Source organism: Hipposideros armiger, unplaced genomic scaffold, assembly GCF_001890085.2.
Source record: "Hipposideros armiger isolate ML-2016 unplaced genomic scaffold, ASM189008v1 scaffold_559, whole genome shotgun sequence".
Lineage (NCBI taxonomy): Eukaryota > Metazoa > Chordata > Mammalia > Chiroptera > Hipposideridae > Hipposideros > Hipposideros armiger.
In genome coordinates, this window is record NW_017731909.1 from 373,926 (window position 1) to 394,128 (window position 20,203).

Consider the following 20,203-nt stretch of genomic DNA (forward strand, 5'->3'; position numbering starts at 1 on the left):
GCTTTTTTATGTGCATATACGTGGTCTCCCAAATTGGGATAATATGCATGTTATTTGACATTTACAAAAAAAATTGAGACAGTATCATGAAAAACTTCCAGGACATTAAATATTCTTTGGGAATATGGTTGTAGGGATGAGGCAAGAGTAGAAAGGACAAAGAGAAAAAACACAGAGATGGTGAGAGATGAATTGGAAAGGCTCCTTGGGCCTGGTTTATAAAGTAGCAAGGGTCCCATATGCCAGGCTACAGTGGAGTAGGACATGGTAAGTTACTTATTACCATGTTGGTAAGGATGTTGGTGAACCCATCTCTCTCTAAGACAGAGTGAATTAGATAGTTCAGCAGGACAACCTACAATACCCAAGATTCACTTATGCATCCTAGAGAGAGTACGGTAGATTAGACAAGCATGGACATTGGACTCAGACATTCAGGGTTTAATTCTGCTTCCTGAGCTTAATCAATATGCTACTGAGACAAATAATTTAATACAGCTAGACCTCAGTTTCCTCACCTGTAGTATAAAGATAATCAAACATAGCTTATATTAAAGGTTAAATGAGATAATGCATGGAAAGCATGTGGCATTGTTCTGACGTGTATTAGGTGATCATTTAATTGCACTGTTCTTTCTTGAAAGTTAAGTTATAGAGGGAAGGACTATTTTCCCAACAAAAAAATTCAATCATGTTAGTGGGTCTGTCAAGGATTCTACTTCTTAGGAGTGAAGTCTACTTGTTTGTGTGTTTATTATTCCCTTATTTTAAAAAAAGTTTAAGAAATTAGGAGTTGATATTTTTCAATCATTTTAGCCACCAATAAAATATAAAGTAACAAGTATAAAAACTTGGTGTAGAGGGGAAAGTATGAATTTAGTGAAGCAAATAAGTCAATGTCCCTAGCATCTCTTGCTGAACTTTGCCTAAATTGAGAGTCTCTCTCTACATCCATTCTCTCCACGGCTCTCACACCATTTTTCTTTGTTCTTCCTCTTCCTCACCCAACTTCTACTGTTCCCTGATTCCTGACCCTGGAGCTCCACCTCTAACAGTCTCATCTTTATCACTTATAAGGTCCCCCAATTGCTGCAAAAGTACAAATTGCCTTTGGCTCTGCCTCTGACAAGCTGTGTAATCTGGTAAAATGAGGATAGTAATAATACCTACTATATATATATATATATATATATATATATATATATATATATATATATATATGGTGTAAAAATATTATATAAAAATATTAATCGATGCTATATAGTATAGGGTTACTATGAAGATTTAGTGAATTAAGATATCAAACATGGGCTGGCCGAGTGGCTCAGTTGATTGAGTTAGCTTAAGAGCGCAAGCTCTGAGCAACAGGGCTGCTTGGTCCGATTCCCACATGGACCAGTGACACTGCCCCTGAGATTAGCTGCCACTGAGCTGCCAACAGGTGGCAGGATGGCTCAGCTGGTGAGAGCATGTGCTCCTAACAACAAAACTGCCTGTTCAATGGTGGGCTATGCCCACCCACAACTAAGACTGAATACGGCACTTTGAGCTGAGCTGCCGCTCAGATGGCGCAGTGGATAGAGTGTGTGCTCTTAACAACAAGGCTGCTGGTTTGACTCCCACATGGAATGGTGGCTATGCCCACCCGAAACTAAGATTGTAACACAGCACCTTGAGCTTAGAGGCCATGAGCTGCCGACGGGCAGCCATATGGCGACTGGCGCTTTCTACAACTAACATTGAGCAACTTGGCTGGTCACCCTCCCCAATTCCCCTACACTGTTCCCCTTCCCCAATTCTCCAATTAAATAGAAAAAAAGAAAAGATATCAAACACTTACAAGAGTAGCTGACAGATTGTAGGAGCTTATATTTTAGCTATATTTTTCTTATTTTTTGTAATAATGGGAATAATAACTATCACATGGTACCATTTGGATAAAATGAGATATTATATCTAAAAAGCACTTATTCTAGAGCTTGACATTAAGTAGTCCTCCATGACGATAGTTATTAATATCTGTGTCCCAGCTCTAGTGAAATTGTCTTAGTCCCTCAAATGAGTGATGCTCTCTCTCTCTTACTTCCAGACCTCTGCATATTCTGTTCCCTTGTCTGGAACACTCTTTCCCTGTAAGTAACTTCTACTTAACTCTTGAGATTAATGCTTGCACATCACTTCTCTGGCAAGCCATCTTTGTCAACAGTACGGAATGGCTAGATGCCCCTGCCATGTCTCCATCCAGCTCTAGCACCCTGTGCTTCTCTGGGCATAGCATTTATTATTATTATGGTAATTGCTGATTCCCTAGCCTTTCCTCCCCACTTGTCAGTAAGCTCTGTGAAAGAAGAAGCTGTGGTTCTTGATCTGTAATATGCATTAAACAATACAGAATAATAATAATAAAATTGGTGAATCTATGAGAAGTAATCAGAAAGATAAGAGGAAAACCAGGGCAGAGTAGTTCCATAAAATTCAACTGACAAATGTGTTTCAACAAGAGATTATTAATCAGTGTCAAATGCTAGGAGGGAGGTCAGGGAAGCTAAGAACTGAAATGTGTTTATGGAGTTTGACCGTTAGGAAAATACTGGTGACCTAGGAGAGAGTAATTTACTGATGTGGTAGAACGGGGAGCAGAATGCAGGGGGAGCAGGGATGAAAGGAAGAGGAGAAATTGGAGTAGCAAGTGTAGATCCCTTTTTTAAAGAGCTTGGCACTTAAACAAAAGAGAGTAAAAGGCAGCAGCCAGGGGGAATACAGCACCTAGAGATGGCGCACGTGTGTGTGTGTGTGTGTGTGTGTGTGTGTGTGNTGTGTGTGTGTGAGTGTGTGTATGTGTGTGTGTGTGTGTGTGTGAGTGTGTGTATGTGTGCGTGTGTGTGTGTGTGAGTGTGTGTATGTGTGCGTGTGTGTGTGTGTGTGTGTCTGTGTACTTGTGTGTCGGTATGTGTGGCTGTGCCTTATGTATCTGTGTGTATATGTGGGTCTGTGTTTCTCTCTGGGGGGTAGTATGCATGTGTGTGCATGCCTGTGTGAGTCTGTGTCCCTGTGTGTGTACCTGTGTCTATATGTGTGGCTGTGTCTGTACGTATTGTGTGTATATCTGGGTCTGCGTGTCTCTCTGGTAGCAGTGTGCATGTGTGTATATGTGTGTGAGGAAAGAGTGTTTAAAGTGGAAGAGACTTGAACATATTCCCAAGTTGAGGAGAAAGCATCTGTGGGAAGGGAGGAGTCACAAGAAAACCCTGTTAACTCTTAGGACCTCATTAGAGATGGGGAGGGTGTGAGGTGTCTGTGACTTTTGCCTGTGAGGACTGGCGTTAAGATTACTTTGTTACTGTGTTTTATTATCACCCACACACTTTGACTGTGTATATCAGCCCCATAATTGCTGTTCCTATCTTTCCTCCATGCCCCTTTTCAGTTTCTACGAATCTGGAAAAACTAGGTTACAGTTCATTATCAGTGAAAATATTTGAGTGTCATAAAGACAACAAATCATGGTCTCCATTTTTATAGGTAAAACACTTTTTGTGCGATTGTGTAGACAGAGCCTGAGAGAAAAATAACACATAGGTGTCTCAAAAAGCTGGAAATGGAACCACCGTATGACCCAGCAATTCCACTCTTGGGTTTCTATCCAGAGAAACCCAAGATGCTAATTCGAAAAAATACGTGCACCCCTATGTTTATTGTGGTGCTATTCACAATAGCCAAGACTTGGAAACAACCGAAATGCCCATCCATAGACGACTGGATTAAGAAACTGTGGTACATTTATACGATGGAGTATTACTCCGCTATAAAAAAGAATGAAATCCTACCATTTGCAACTATATGGATGGACCTAGAGAACATTATGTTAAGTGAAATAAGTCAGTCGGAGAAAGACAAATACCATATGATCTCACTTACCATATTTCCCCATGTATAAGACACTCCCATGTATAAGATGCACCTTAATTTTCGGGCCCAAAATTTGGAAAAAAATGGATTACATAAAGTTATTGAACTCAAGTTTTATTCATCATAAAATTCATACAACTCCTCATCACTGTCAAAACTCCCAACTATTAGCTTGTCCTCATCTGTCTGATGACAAATCACTGTCTTCATATATTGCTTCATCCTCAGTTCCATCTATGGCACTTGAAATGCCACACTTCTTAAATGACTTGAAAATGATCTACAACCACTGTATAAGACGCACCCAGTTTTTAGACCCCAAATTTTTCAAAAAAGGGTGCGTCTTATACATGGGGAAATATGGTATATGTGGAATCCAAAGAACTGAATAAATAAGAAAAGTAAACAGAAGTAGTCTCATAAATATAGAGGAAAACTGATGGTTGCTAGTTGAGAGGGAGGTGGGGATGAGGGAGAAGGGGAAGGGATTAGACAGCATAAATAGGTAACTACAATATTGCCACAGACATATGAAAGACAGTTTGGGGAATATAGTTAATAATGTTGTAAATATTTTGTACGGTGTCAGATGGTCATGTCTTGTTAGGGAGACCACCTTATAGAGGCTTGATCACTGCACTGTACACCTGAAGCTGATGTTGTAAAACACTTTATGTCGACTATAAGTGAATATTTATATATATATATATATATATATATATATATATATATATATAGTCTATATATATGGTCACAGGATGTGGAGTATAGTGTGGGAGTGGAGTTAAGGGAATTGTGATAGATATATATGATATGGGGGGGTGGGGAGTGGGGCGGCAGATGGGGGAGGGGTTGTCACTTTGAGGGGTAAAATGTATAACTATTGCACTGTGTTGTACAGCTGAAACTAATTAAAAATGTTTATTTCACAATAAAAAATAAATAAGTAAATAAAGAAAGAAAAAAGAAAAATAACACGTGGTATATTTATTCATTGAAAATATACAGACACTCCAGATATGCTACACATAAATTTAGAATTGCCAAATTAAAAATGTATGGGATTATACTGTTGAAGTCTCTGCTTCTGGTTTTGAAACTTTTTACATTTGTTTATTCAAAAGGGCCTTGACAGGATTCAGCAGGGGATGCTGAATCCATATTACAAGGTACTAAGAACAAATAAATGAGTCAGTCACTGTTTGCAATTTGTCACTGTCTAAAGTCCTCAGTGACGAGGGGACTTTACTGAAAGAATTTATATTTTCTTAGAATACTGGAAAAGAGGGAACACTCGAGGGCAATGCTTTTTAGAAAGGAATGTTTTTACTTTGACAGAAAAGGATGCTTTTGTTTGTGTTTTTTTTTTTTCATTGCAAATCCTTCTTCGATAGAAATGTCAAAAATAGCCAGGTCATCATTTTAAAAATTATTTGAAATTCTAAGAAAATATTTCTACTGAGTATTCTTTAAAATTTCATTTTGAATAAGGAAGACATACCCAAGTATAATAGTCAGGAGCTACAGAATGAAATAGAGTGAAAAGTAAGTCTTCTCTTCTGATATTCAGTCACCAGGTTCTTCCTCTAAAGGAAACCACCATTCTTAGTCTCTGGTGGGTCTTTCTGGTGATATTCTTTGTATTTATACTTGTACATATTTATATTTTCTTCACCATTAGTAACAGACTAAGTACATTGTAATCACCTTTGCTTTTTTTTTTCCCCCCTGAAATGTTCTTAAATTTAGAAAGTATAAGAAAAACAGCATTGGACAATATTGGAAAAACAATATTAGCCAGCAAAAGTCACTAGTGGGACTCCCAACTCCCTTGCCCTTCCGTGAATTCATAGGCATGGAGGCTCCTGTTTTGGACTGAGGCATGATGGGATAGAAGAAAGGAATTTGGGGGTCATGGTGTCCGTGGCTGGTGAGGAGCTAAGGATGGGAGTTATTATTTGTTAACATTGGACTTGGTTATACTCCCAAAGTCAGAAAAGTGGCAGTAAGAAAAAAAATAATGGCACTCCTATTTTCGGAGCGATTTGGAGGACTTATGAAAAGGAGGAGATGGCCAAGAGTTAATTTCTGGGGAAGGAGAGCCATTTTAGAGCCCTGGGGACTGAATGTGGCACACAATTGGAGAGGAGGCCGTTTCCCCCACTTCCCCTTGGAAACCAGCAATGATCTGACACTCCTCAAATCTGCAGGCAGAGAATGTGGAAAATTATAAACCAGAGCAGGAAAGGAAGAAAAAGCAGACACCATGCAGTTACAGACTGGTTTGTGGCATGTGTGTGGCATCCTTTTGGGGAACTCCCAAAAATAACTTGGGGACACACAGAAATGTGCTAATTACTAGTTGTCAAACCAGTTGGAATTCTTACCATCAGAGTTTGGGCACATAAATAGACTGTAACTTTATTTTCTACTCCCAATCTGGTAAGGCCTGGGAAACGTGGGTTATATGTAAAAATGGGAAATACTAAATACGCAACATATGCAGTCCTTTGTAACAGGATGGAGAAATGGAAGAGTTGATTGAAAAACAATAGAGAGTTATTCCAAGTTGAAGTGCTGGGTCCAGATTAAAAAGTAAGAGACTGAGATCTAGCAGATAATTCATACACTCCTCACTCTTATCAGGGACATAAAAGGGAAGAGAAAGAGATTGAGCTATAACTTCACTGGAGGATTTCTTTGGAGAGCTGTGCTAGAGTCCATGCCCTCTACAGGGACAAGTTCTGAGGGATGTCTGCCCCTCACCTTAAGCCAGAACTTTAACCAGACCTCCCGGAGGGTCTGATGTGTGTTCCCCAAAGTTGAGGACTCAATGGACTGGTATCTGACTCTCCCCTGAGGAATCTCCAGGGTGATAGATTGGCTGTGTCACTGCAACAGCTAAGCCAAAGAAGTGGTGTAAGGACCCAGCAGCACACTTTTAAGAGTTCACTGTGGGCCATGAGTGAGGAAGCATGTACCTGGAGGCATCCTAGGTCCTTTCCAAAAGGACGGCAGAGAGAAGTTACAGGGAGGTATTGCGGGATTGCCAGCAGCTAAGGAAAGCATAAGTAACCAGGTGGCATAGAGGCACCCCGGGTCCAGAGAACTTCCGGTGGCTGTTTCCAAGCAAGTGAGTGGGTTCTCAAACCTACCGTGTTTCTCAACAGAATCAGCTCAAGCAGCAGCCGTGCTTCTTCTACTACATGACTAGACAAAGAACTCTTGTTCCCTTAGCTCTCCACTTCCCTCCAGCAGCGCCCCCTCCACCCTTGGACCAATGAGAGGGGAGGAAGAATAGAAGAATTGGGTAAGAAGTGAGAAGAAGCTGGCCCTACTCCATGGGTGGGAGAGGCTTCAAAACTTTACAAGACAATAATTCACATGTTGTATTTGTAAAATCCATGGCAAGGAGAGTCAGTAGACGATGACTAACTACACTGCCAGGTGCCCATTAGAATTGAGGAATTGTTACTTTTTCATAATTGTTATAAATCCCCCGGCCGACAGGGATAATTCTGTATTGGGCCATCAATGACCCCACCATCCAATGAGAAGCCCTGCTCCAGGACAGACATCCCTGTAATCTGTTTTGAATAACAGTTGACTTCAGAGAATGGTGATCCTAAGAGCTGATTCTGAATCAGAGCTTCAGGAAACCACAGTGAATTAGCTGGCAATTAGCATTTCCCATTGATAGGGCTTGAATCCAAAACAGCCTCAGGCCGTTGCTTTAAGTTTGACAAGATAGCAACTGGAGTCCAAGCAGATTCGTTGCGTTCCCACCTATGGCCTTCTTCTACAATCCCCTTTCAATGGAAGTGGTGTCACAAAATGCCACTTCCGCTACTGTGCATTAGAAAGCAATCGCCTTCATGATGTTGTTTATCCTGCATCTTCTGAAACCAAGCGTCTCCCATTCTAAGACTTTAAAACAAAATTCAAAACAGTGGCCTTGGAGCAGAATTTCAAGGGAGGCCCCTACAAAGCCGGCCAACTCCATGGTTTCCAGTAAAAGAAATCCTGCTCCAGCCTTTTGAAACCTGGTTCAAGTAAAATACCATTCTCATACCAGAGTTTGAATCACATTTCCTCTATCCACATGGCTTCTATAGTCTTGCCAGGGAGAGCATTTACTCCTCTACTTCCTGATTAAAAAAACAAAAACAAAACAAAACCTGGCTGGCCTATTTTTAATATGCTAATTATCTCCATCTGTAAGTCCTTCCTAGCCTCTTTCGCTTTTCTTGGCCCAGCCACAAATCCCAACATCTCTTCCAAGGGGAAAAAAATGGGTATCCGCCTTATGACCAAAAGCCAAGGTGCATAAAGAGAGAATTGAGCCCTTCCGTAACTAAACATAAATATGGTACAAATTAGCAATCAGAATTTTAACACTAAATCTTTTTAAAGATGATAATCCTTACATGAACTTTTTTTTATTTGGTTCCTGTGAAAAATGGTGCCCCAACATGCTTAAATCATGGACACTCATACAGTTTCCCAGATATATATTAAAAAGTCAGTATCGGCCCCCTTAACTGAAGCAGTGAATGCCATGATGTCATCTCTAAGCTTTCTATGGACCATGGCTGTGTTGTCCTCAGACCATATGTTTCGCTGTAAAAATTACATGGGCTACCACATGAAACCTCATACTGTGTGATGAGGAAAATAATAACATCTTTAAGAAATGAACTACACTTTCAAAATCATGTGTTTTCTTTGGCCTCTTGGAATTTGTTTTTTTAAATTGAGACAGGAGGGATTAAAGCAGAGCTCCACCATTTTTAGAAGAAGCATCATTTCATGCTTTCTGTTTGGGTAGGAAGCGCATGGATTAAAGTCAAGCATATAATTTCCTGACAGATGTGCAAGGACAATCATTTCAAAATGTCTTTTTAACCATTGCCTGGGAAGCATTCTTTTGTTTTCCTATAAAGATTTTAGAAGTCAGAGAACGTATTTTATTTCTTTATTTCAACTGTTAGAAAAATCTTCCAGAGGTCACAATACTATTTTAAACTCTGCCGTAGTACCATTTTTACTCTCCTCTCTCAACACTGGTTTTGTAAATTAGCCAGAACAAACCCTTGGGGGAAGATGCTATTTATTGGTTGGAAGAAAAGAGAATAACAAAATAGGAAATAGAGCCCAGAGTGATAAAGATTCCTGCCTTGACCAAACTTTAGTCAAGCTCCTCTGAACTCTCTTGTCCACTAGGCCTCTGCCTCAGCCCACCTTTAGCAAAGATCCTGCTAAGCCAGTTTAGCAAGAATCCCCCTACCCTGGATATCTCCTGTTTGTTATTTTTGATCTACTGACCCTTTCACTCTGGCTATAATTCCCTATCTGTCTAAGTGAACCCAATCTCTCTCTACTGCAATAGTCTTGCATAAAGTCTTTCTAACCATTTTAAACAAGTGTCAGAATAATTTTTCTTTAACAATAGGTATGAGTAGCTTATGACTTAGGCAAGTCATTAAGCTTCTCCAAGGTTCACTTTGGGCCCTTAAAACAAAAATACTAAACTTGGTACTTGAGCCCTAAGTGGCTCACAGCAAATATAACATTGATGGAGACCTCATGTTTTACATTAATAATTTGAGCAAATTTTGCACCCTATTTACTTGATAATATTTTAAGTCTTGCTTTAACATAAAAATGAAGGCTTAAATTTTTCACTATAGAGTAAATCCACCATGTAGTTTGTGTCTTAGAGCATGCTCTCTGGCGCACGGCCACCTACGGCAATTTGGAAGGCATGATAGGAGAGATACGCAATGTAACTGTAGAAAACAAAACAAAACTACATGTAACACTTAGTCTCCTTCAATTCACTTTCAATTACATAAGTAGCACCTGAATGTATACTTACTGTGAAAACTCAAGTTAGTTGCTCTTTCCTTTACTCCCTATCCCCAGAGAAAACCACTGTAAGCAATTTGCTATTACTTTCTATTTTTTAAATTTAATTATATGCATATATATCATTTACTTTCTTGTGTAACTAGTAGATTGAATACTATCTACTTGCTAATATAAAGCTTTTTCATTTTTTAAATTTTTCTGAAAGAACGGCCTACTGTAACATAGCGTCTTTCTAGAATCTAGACTGCCTGAATTTACTTTTATGTAAATTCACATTTATGACTGAAAATTCACAGTCAGCAATAACAGGCAAGTGGATTTAAGGAGTAGGGAAATATTAACCTTGGCAGGACATGGGGCTAATTTCTATATAATATGGTATCTTTTAAAATATTATATTTACAAATATCAATATTACCATATTTCTTATTTTATTTGACATTGTAGTGAGAAATTAAATGGATCTTTTCAAAATGAGTTCTTAATTGCTTTTGTAGCCTTCCCTTGCTCTTGGTAATAACAAATTCATTATTCCAAAGGCGACAAAGATCATGGCGCTCAAACAGGAGTCCTGCTTTCAAACTGCTGGGAAGGTCTGCCCTGGGATTTTTCTCTTTTCGTTTCTCCTTAAGGCTCTATTTAAAACTACTCATTAGACTTAAAAATTGGCTACATTGCCTGGGAAATCTGGAACCCAGAGATATCAGCCACCAAAGGAGAAAATAAGCAGCTGGGTGAGAAGTAATTCACATGGATTGGGGGCCTCTGTTGGTATAAATCGTGATCTTGCCTTAGATTCGCATTTACCTCGTCTTTTTATTGTTCCTCAGATTTAGTAAGACACGCATTTCCCCTGGCTATATCCTAAATCATATTGAGCAGATCAATTTGATTTGAGGTCATAAACAGCAGTGCAGCCATAATAGGTTTTTGCAAATTTATTGGATTATGTTTTTGTGACCCTTGAGGGCTCTTGGGCTAGTTAATGTATGCATTTGTCATCAGGTTGAAGGAATTCTTTAGGAGCTTTACTATGTTTGATGGTATTTTTGAAGAAAAGAAACAAGTTTTTATTATAAACTAATGCATGTTCATTGTAGAAAATTTGGACACACACATATCTACATACATGTATGTATAGTTTCTATCTGTCTCTCTATTTTTCCTCATCTAAATAAACCAGATTTTAAGTGACAATATGACCAGCCTCAGGGGAGTGATTCATAATTAGTCTAAAATGAGCATGAGCAATACCATTATTCTTCCCATGTTTAAGCATGTGACTCAGTTCTGGTCTATGAGAAACAGGGGAAGTCTTTTGAGGGTTCTGGCAAAATTTTGCTTCCTGAAAAGAAGATTGCATTTTAGGGGAAAGCCTTGCTTGCTAGCATACATCTTACTTCCTAGTTTAAATGCAGTCCTGTGAGTCTGTTGGAGCTGCAGCAGCCATTTTGCAACCATGAGGCAACAAGCTGAAGGCCAAACCATGCTAAGGACAACATAATAGAAAACTAGAAAAAACTTTGATCATTGATGATAGAGTTGAGCTGTTGAACCAATATTATTATAGCCTATCTCCAGAATTTATATTAAATTAACAGAAACTATTCTTTTGTTTTGTCTGTTGATTGAGTAATATTGATTGACCAGACTCATTAAAACTGATATAGTTACTATGAGCATTGTTTGAATGTATTTCTTTTCATATTGTTTAAAATAAAATAAAATGGAGACCAGGCTTGAAGATTCCCCAAGCAAGCAAAACCGTTTAAGCTACATAAGCAAACTTAGTCTAGCCTATTTAATAAGCATAAGCAAAACTTAGGTTATTTCTTATCAATGATTTTGATAAACATAAACGAAACTAAAGTCATCTTCTTAAAAGGGTATAAGATAATCACTTTTAACTACCCCTTGCCACCTGGAAACCATTGTAATAACCAGTAATTACAAAGGTTGAACAAAACAACTTCCTCATGTTGACTTTATGAGTATAGACCATCTTATACTGTCATGTCTTTAAACTTCATACCACCTTCAGGTTTGAAATTGCCCTGTTGGCAGTTTATTTCTTTCTCAGTAAAATATTCATATTAAGTACAGTTCTCTGAATTTCTTTTGACAATATACAAATGTGTTTAAAAATTTGGGATCACATGAAGCACACAGCTTTTATATTCTTCTTTTTTCCCTCTGACTATTAACTTAAGGCAACCAATACTTCTTTAAAATGCAATTTAAAATAATTTGATCACAATATTCTGTCATATTGGTGTATATTTCTGTTTAACCACACATTTATTGTTGGAAATCTAGGTTGTTCCTTTTTAAAAATATAAGTACTCTGGTAAGAAAATTCTTGAACCTTTTTTTTTTAAAATCATGTTCTGAATTTTTGCTTTATAATGTATTCCTAGAAGCGGATGCTCTGAATTTGGTTAAGTGGGACTCTATTGCATGCCTGCTGTTTGAGAGAAGGGTTCTAAGCAGCAAATTGATTTGTCCTTTTTGTTACCTCAGCGCTCGCACCACTCACTCTGGCTCCTCTCTGGAGTAGTGTTCACCGCCAGTATCTGCAGTGGAAAAGCCCACAAACCTCACAGGCCTCACATGCAGTTGCCTTTTGTTTCTAGAATACAGGCAAGAGGTGTGATAACCGCGTCTGAGGCCTGAATAACGTTAATCATTAGAACAGGTATTTAGAGTTCCCAGGAGTTCTGTAGCAGCGCTGAGTGATTCTGAGTGACAGTGGCACTTGGGGGTCTTTGACCCATTCACATTTTTGCTTGTGTTTATGTCATGTGGGACCCAAGGGCGAAGGCCCCTCTCACGTGGGTATACGGGAAGTTTGCTCTTGAATCAAGGCCACTCATTATTTCAAAATGAAGAAAAATAACATTTTAACCTATATTTTTCAAGCAACACTTAACTTAATGAATTTTGTCAATAACTGTATGTGTGTGGACGCACACAGAGTTTGATTTCTTGGTTTGCGTTTGTTTGTGGTGATGGGTGCCTCCTGTATATGTCTACCCTATTGAAATGATCACCAGGAATTCATAATGGGTTCTTTAGGTAGATACAGTGCATGGCAATTGCTGCACACATGTGAGTAAACATGAAAGAAAGGCCGCTGGGGATTCAAGCACCAGATGGATTCTATATAAAACCCCATCCTGTAAGGGATTTATTTTGGGATGATACAATTACAAAAAGCATACTGACACATTCCAATTTCTTTGCTAGAGCTTTGGTTTTTCTAGGATTTGTTGTAGTCTTTGGTGCTAGTACCCAGTACATATGATCCCATTCTCTGTTAAATTGATCAAAATGTTAAGGCTGCTATTTTGTATTACTATACATTTTTTATTTTTTTATGAAAGTAGAATAAATTTGAATCATGTTACAACGACATATGGCCTGTGTTGATGGTATTTGTGGCTGGTTTGTAGAAAGATCTGTGCTCTATGAAAAAATCAGCCCGTTCTCTGTTAACACATTCCTGCTTGTGGATCTTATGGGATGGGTTTGTCATCCTCATTCAGAGCAAGGGCACAGAATGTAAAATAAATAGATGTGGAATCAGGCAACTTGATTTTTAGTTCTAGTCCTGTCACCAATAATGACTTGGCCCAAGTCACTTCATCTCTCTCATTTATGTAATAAAGTCATTTTCTGGGTGACCTCCCCCCCCTCATTAACCTGAATAACCAGGTTGTGTAAAAAGGAATGTGGGGAGTATACAATGGAGGCGAGTAACACTCCTGTGTGATGTGGTGCCCAGGTGTCAGCAAAGTCAGGCACAAGCCACCGCCAGGGGCTGCGTTTGCCGTAATCTCCCATCATTATCAGATGTTCTGGTCTGAAAAAGCAGGAAAAAAAGGCTTCATCAATTCAGGAAGGTCACAGCTATTATCCGTAGCAATGTTGCTAAGAAGCCAATCTGGGAATTCTGTTTATATGTGGAGATGTCTTTTTATATGCAAGCCAGTTTATTGCTTTCCCTTGTCTTATTTTAATTATCTCCACTGGGTGTAGGATGTAGCGTTATCCGGTTGGAAGACAGATTAGAAAATCAGTAGAAAAAATGTTCACGTATTGGAAGTGAGATAGGCAAATAAAATGGCAACGATAACCTCTGGCAGTTAAGCAATTATACCCTTCATTTTGCTAGGGTAGAGACGGTCAGTAAAAATGACTGAGGAGCACCCCAAGGAAAAGAGTTAGTGGGAAACCAGTGGGGCCACTGACCACTGGAGAAACTCAGAGGGCTAGGTTAGATCCAGGCAGCCAGCTGGCTTCTAGTTTATTTGTTAGTCTTAGATGTGATAACTGAAGGAGCTTCCTTGTTTTAGTAGAGGTGCACAACAGGGAGGCCTTGTTGTTTTTAAACAGATCATATTTTCAAATCTCAGATAATAAGAGTGAACATTATGGGATGCCAGAGAGCACCGGTTCGGATCCCACATATGAGGGCCAGTGACACTGCCCTCCACAGCTAAGATGCTGAACAACAGCTCAACCTGGAGCTGGGCTGCCGTGAGTCGCCGGTGACGGCGTAGGCTGCAGCCCCTGTGGCAGTGGGTTGCCATGGGCTACCATGTATAGCCAGCAGCCAGCGTGAGTGGCCATCCAGAGGCCGGCGACTGATCTGCCTCGCCTGGGAAGAGCGCAATGATGGTGCCAACTTGGGCCAGTGAAGCAACGTCCTCCACAACTAGTCTGAAGAACAAAAGGACAGCAACTTGTCTGTTCCCCTTCCCCCAATTCCCCAGCACTGTTCCCATCCCCCCAATTCCCCAATAAAAATCTTAAAAAATAATTAATTAATTAATTAATTAATAAAATGGTGTTTCCGTCACCTGCAGTGACCTTCACCTTCTTACTTTTCCTTCACTGCATTTACCATTACTGTGTGTTTTACATTATTCGACGTATACTTCACATAATTATATATTATTATATAGCATTTACTATTATTATATAGGTTTTGTTAATTTCCTACCTCCTGTACTGTGCCTGCCTCCATTTTTGTCCCCTGATGACCCCCCCTGGCCCTTTGACTGTGCTTAGCACAGAGTAAGCATCTAGTACATTTTTTAATACATATGCAAATAACAACTTGTTAAAATGAGTGTCACTGTAGTTCTGTTGTTTCATAATTTTTTTTCTTTAGCTATTCTTTGCATTCCTGTTAGCTATGTCAATTATTCTTTTAACCTACAAACTTTAGTCTTAATTCTAATAGAAGATTAGAAGACTGACACCTAGGGAGAGGGTAAATGTTAGATAAATAAAAGATGTGAAACATATTTTTGAAACAGAGGTTGAAAAATTTGCTCTGAGTGGGAGCTAATGAGCTGACATTAGTTCAAAACATTTCATGAAATGGGTGAGAAAATGAGGCAATGGCTTTGACCAGAGACACAGAAGGTCACTTTACTCGAAAATGCTTTGTAAAACTTTTATCAGAAGATTGTTTTATCATTTCAAAAGTTGAGATCCAATACCACTGCTTCCACATTCCACTGCAGAGATAATTATTTCATCTCACCATTCACCAAATATTTGCTTTACACCTATCATTTATGTTGCCTGACAGATTTTTTTTTTAAATAGTTTGTGCTATAGATTCTGCACTCTTCAAGGGGATAAAACAAAAAAGCACCTCTTTGTGTTTTCAACAGTTTGGGAATTAGCTTCAAGGAAATTTAATAATTTAGGCACCATATAAATGCAAGAATAGTAATTTTTTTCATTTCCTGTTGTCTGCCCTGGCTTTGAACTTTCCAACCAGTGTGAGTCATGCCTCTCCAGTCCTCTGGGAAATAAAAGTAGCTCTGTTTGCAGCAATTGTCCTGGATGGCCCCTCCCTGCTCCTGCTCCCTCTACCTCTTCTCTTCCACTTACACCCCCCCCCAGTGTCAATCCTGCTGACCTTTTTGCTTTGTCATCCGTTTCTGGTTTTATGCTTCACCTTTGGTTTTGACGACTGATTGACTTTAAGGAATCTGGACTTTGGGTGCTCCCTGCAGACCTTCAACTTCAGCCTCCTCTCGGGTTTGGTAGCTCCGAGCATAATCGTGTGTCCCTTTGAGCCTCAGGGCCCAGGATCCAAACTAGCCATCAGTGTCCAAGCAGGGCCCATTTGGTCCCTCTCTGAAAATGTGAGGCAACTGCTGAGCAGGTAGGGTTGTGTTTCTATCCCCGGTGTAGAACTATTTATCTGTCTTGAAAAGGCCCTGCATTAGTTTTCCTGATTTGAAAAAACATCCAGCCATAAAACAAGCTAGCTGTTGCAGAATGTAATATCTGTGACCATATAAAGGTCTATTTACAGATGAAGAATGTGACTTGTTTTCTATTCCCTGAAGTGCCCAGGACACTAGGCTGCAGGAATCCAGTCTATTTGCTGAATTGAATTCATCAGAGCAGATGCTCCGTTTTTCCAAGAGGTGGCAGATGTGAGCAGATCCCTTTAGTGCAAACCCTGTTTACATAGTTCAGCTATGGCTCGGTCTTGGAGTTTTTCCTGTTCAAGCTCAGGCATAAAAATCAGCTAGGCTAATGCCCATTCTTTACATGCAATTCAGAGATAATACGTGGTTAAGAAGAACCAACACTAGTATCTGTCGTGGGTATACCAGTTCACCATATGACACCGAGATCAGGTGGGTCTTGGTTGACATTTGCAGTGCAACAAGGCTTAAGATGCATCCCACAGCATCACACACTGTTTGTGAAGGAACAGAATTTTCAAAACTCACAAAGCATGGTGAGCAGAAAGAGAGGGTGTGCAGCAATCTATCGTTTCTTTTCCCCAGAGAGAGTGTGGTGAGGTCCAGGAGCTCCGCTGGCCCCGCCAAGAGAATGTATTACAGGGAAGGGATGCTGTAACATATCTGTCTTGCTCTCCTTAAAGGGCGCATGTGAGGGCAACCTTTCCAGTGTGGGGGACCGCCAGTCCAGTTGGGTGCCGGGCCAACAGAGTGTAGGGACGGGTTGTCTCTAACTGTTCTCTGGGAAAGCCAGCTGCCCAGTCAGGGAAGAGGGTGGGGCTTATGGAGGATGTAGTTCCTCCCACCAGGAGGAGGAAGTCCCACCAGTTACACAGGAAGCTGAATTTGGGCTCATTCACTACCACCAACAGCCCAAAGTCTCAGACGGCTCATTGCCCGGGAAACCCCAAGAGAGCTTCACGGTCATTTTCAGACAATCCTGAGCATTGCGTTGGACCACCTGTTTTGACACATCAGAACCATGTTATTTCAGACATGCTTCAGAGCTGATTAGCAGAATGATCTGACTTACAAAAGATTGTACAATAGAATTGTTCTATTTGTTTGGGTTTTGTAGTTCTGTGCATTCTATTGTTGTTTACCATATAGAGAAGCCAGGACAAGGCAATCACTGTGTGAGTCTGGTTTGAGTTACTCTTTGAACTAAATATAGATAAAGGTGGGTGGTGTGAGGGGGCTGCTTTCTGGGATGTAAATGCCACATCATTATCGCAGCAGTAGATGGAGCAACTATGTGGGTCACACAGGATAAGATACTTAAACGGTGAATATAGCATGTATTTTTGGATGTATATTTATTTTCTCTGACCAATCTGTGACATGTTCTGATCAATAAATCAACCAATCAATCATTCAATCGATCAATCATCACATACAAAGAATACTGCCCAGGACTTTTCAGAACGTCTTTATTGCGAGTAACAGCACACCTACTTAAACTGGCTTGACCCAAAAGTGGGAATTTTTATCAGGAAGCCAACTGGCATTGAAGGTAGGACTTCTGAGGAAATAGGGATCCAAGACTGAACATCACATAATCTCTCTCTCTCTCTCTCTCTCTCTCTCTCTCTCTCTCTCTCTCTCTCTCTCTCCTCTGTGTTTTATGTTCATTTCCTCAGCAGCTTTCTTTACACACAAAGGCACAGCTGTGCACAGATTCAGAACTCACATCATCCCAGATTTCCTATCATAGGAGAAGAAAATATCTTTTCCTTGTTACAATTTGTAAAGCAAACTGATGTAGTGTAGTTTTGTGCCCTGTGGCTAGGGCAACAAGATAATAGTGCCAGCTATTGGTAGCCAGCTAAGGTGGTAGTGCCATTCTGGCAGAAATATATTGGAGTAGCATGGAGGGTTAGGGGGAAAACTAAGTGGGTGCCCTCCACATAAGAGGGGAGAGGGGCTCGGTGGGTGAGGGAAACCTAAGCCGTCCCAATATCAAGCATTGATGGAGCACTAATCCAGCCTCAATGGTAATACCATCTTCTTCGCCCAAGTCCACAAACTGAACAAACAGAAGCCCCTGAGGAAGAAGGTTCCAGAGCAAGCCTTTCTTCTGTTGAGAGGGCTTCTGCACTTCTGTTTTAAGCAACAAAAACCATAGGGGTTAAATTTGTCTGCATGGTTTTGCTTTTCTAATTTTGTCATTCTGCTGGGTAGCCACTACTTTAATTGTATTTCCTGGGAATTCATTTAAATGACCATGAGATCAATTTAAACTAAAAAAAAATGGTTCAAAACAAATCTCATATTTTTACATGAAGACAGTTTTCTCAGTGACTCCTGAAGTGGGGTCATCTCTTTCCACAAAAGAGCTGAACCGCAGATTAACTTATAGCACAAGTTTTTGGAATATTGGGCCTTTATAAAATATTCTTATGTGAGTGTTTTGTGAAATATTTCTCACATTTAACTATAATGTGTGTTAGTTAATGAAATGGAACATGCAGCCCATGTTCAATGTTGGAACACGGAATTATTTAATGGTAAGAGGAATGAATGCTGAGTAAATTTTAAGTGAGACAAGAGAAAAATCACTGTAGCCTGCTAAAGCCAGTCTGGACAAAGCAACATTTACAACAGCTACTTAAATACATGTGCTTTGGAGGCCATGAATAGATGCTTGTGCCGGGGAGTCCTGGGTATTATTTAGACACAAATCACAGCTTTTCTAACTCACTTTGGACTACATACCTAAACTCTGAATGCTTGAATTTATCTCATAAGATCCAGGAATAGGCTTGGCCTTGGCAACATAAAAGCTGAATCTATGACTTGCACTTGAAACAAAATGGATTCACTTCAAGTAGAGCTTCCATAGTCCATTATTTCCGAAAAACTGACTTTTGGTCTCTCATTCTCTTGTGCTCTCTCTTACTCTCTTTCTCGTTCCCTCACGCTCTGTCCCCTAGGTTTCTCTCTTTCTGTCTCTTTTCCCATCTCTCTCTCTCTCTCTCTCTCTCTCATTAATTTTAAGAGGTGTGTGCTATAATTAATTTAATGCACATGGTATATTTCACCCAGGCATGTGGTTAACATTTTGGGTCACATCCCATTCCACCATCTTGTTTGCGGCATGGGCCAGTTTGAAATGGAGACGCCCTGTGCACTGCTCTGCAGACCCTTCTGTCAGGAGTCCGGCTGTGTGGATGCGTGGGCCAGACTTCCTTTATCGGAATTGCAACAAGCTGGGCATCTGCCTATCAGCCATCTGCCAACCCCCAGCACAATCATACAAGTATTTCTGAGGCTAATGCTGTGGTCGGTACTAAGCTAATGAGCTCAGATAATGAGGCACCGTTTCCCCTTGGATAGCTTAGTTTTACAAAAAAATGTTGTGATGAGAAAGTGCTACTTTGGACGAATGGAAGTACTGCTTATAAAATTTAATGCAGAGACAATTCCTCCCCACCCCGCCCCCGAAGAAATATGTTTTTAACAAGCTAGAAAATTCTCATAGAAAGACACAATCTCCAAATTGAAAGGTAAGCTTATTGGTCATTTGATTGTGGTATAGAAATCACTTATAAAACATTCCTGACAAGTGTTATCTAGTCTCCGTTTGAACCCCTGAAGGGATAGAAACACAGCAGCCTTTCCTTTTTATTAGAGGCATATTGGGAAGAGCAAGTCATCACGATGGCAGTAACCATTTCAAAAAATGGTCCAGGAGAAAGACAGTAACAGTGCACCCATCTCCATCCCCATTTCACGAGTTAGTAAAAGCTCCTCTCTGGATGGTGCAACGTTCTGAGGAGGGCTTGGTGCAGAGCAAGTTTAGGGGTGTTCTAGAAGGAAGGAGGTCGAAGACATCCAACAGCTTCTTCTTGAGATTCAAATTTAGGCAGATTTTTTAAATGTGACTTCAACCGATTCAGATCAAGACTTAGGGCTAGAACATGGCAAAATCCTCCTGAAAAAAAACAACAAAAAAAAACAAAAGCGCCAGTCTCTGCGTGTAGTTAGGTAGGTGGGAGCTGGGCATATGTATTCTGGGTCTGGGTGTTTGTTTCAGAACATGTTTCTGAGGAGCATTAGAATCAAGAGAAAGGGACTTTCCTCGATCTGGGCATTAAGGGGTTTGCGGACATTAGGGGATACGTCTGGCAATGGGGGCATGGGTG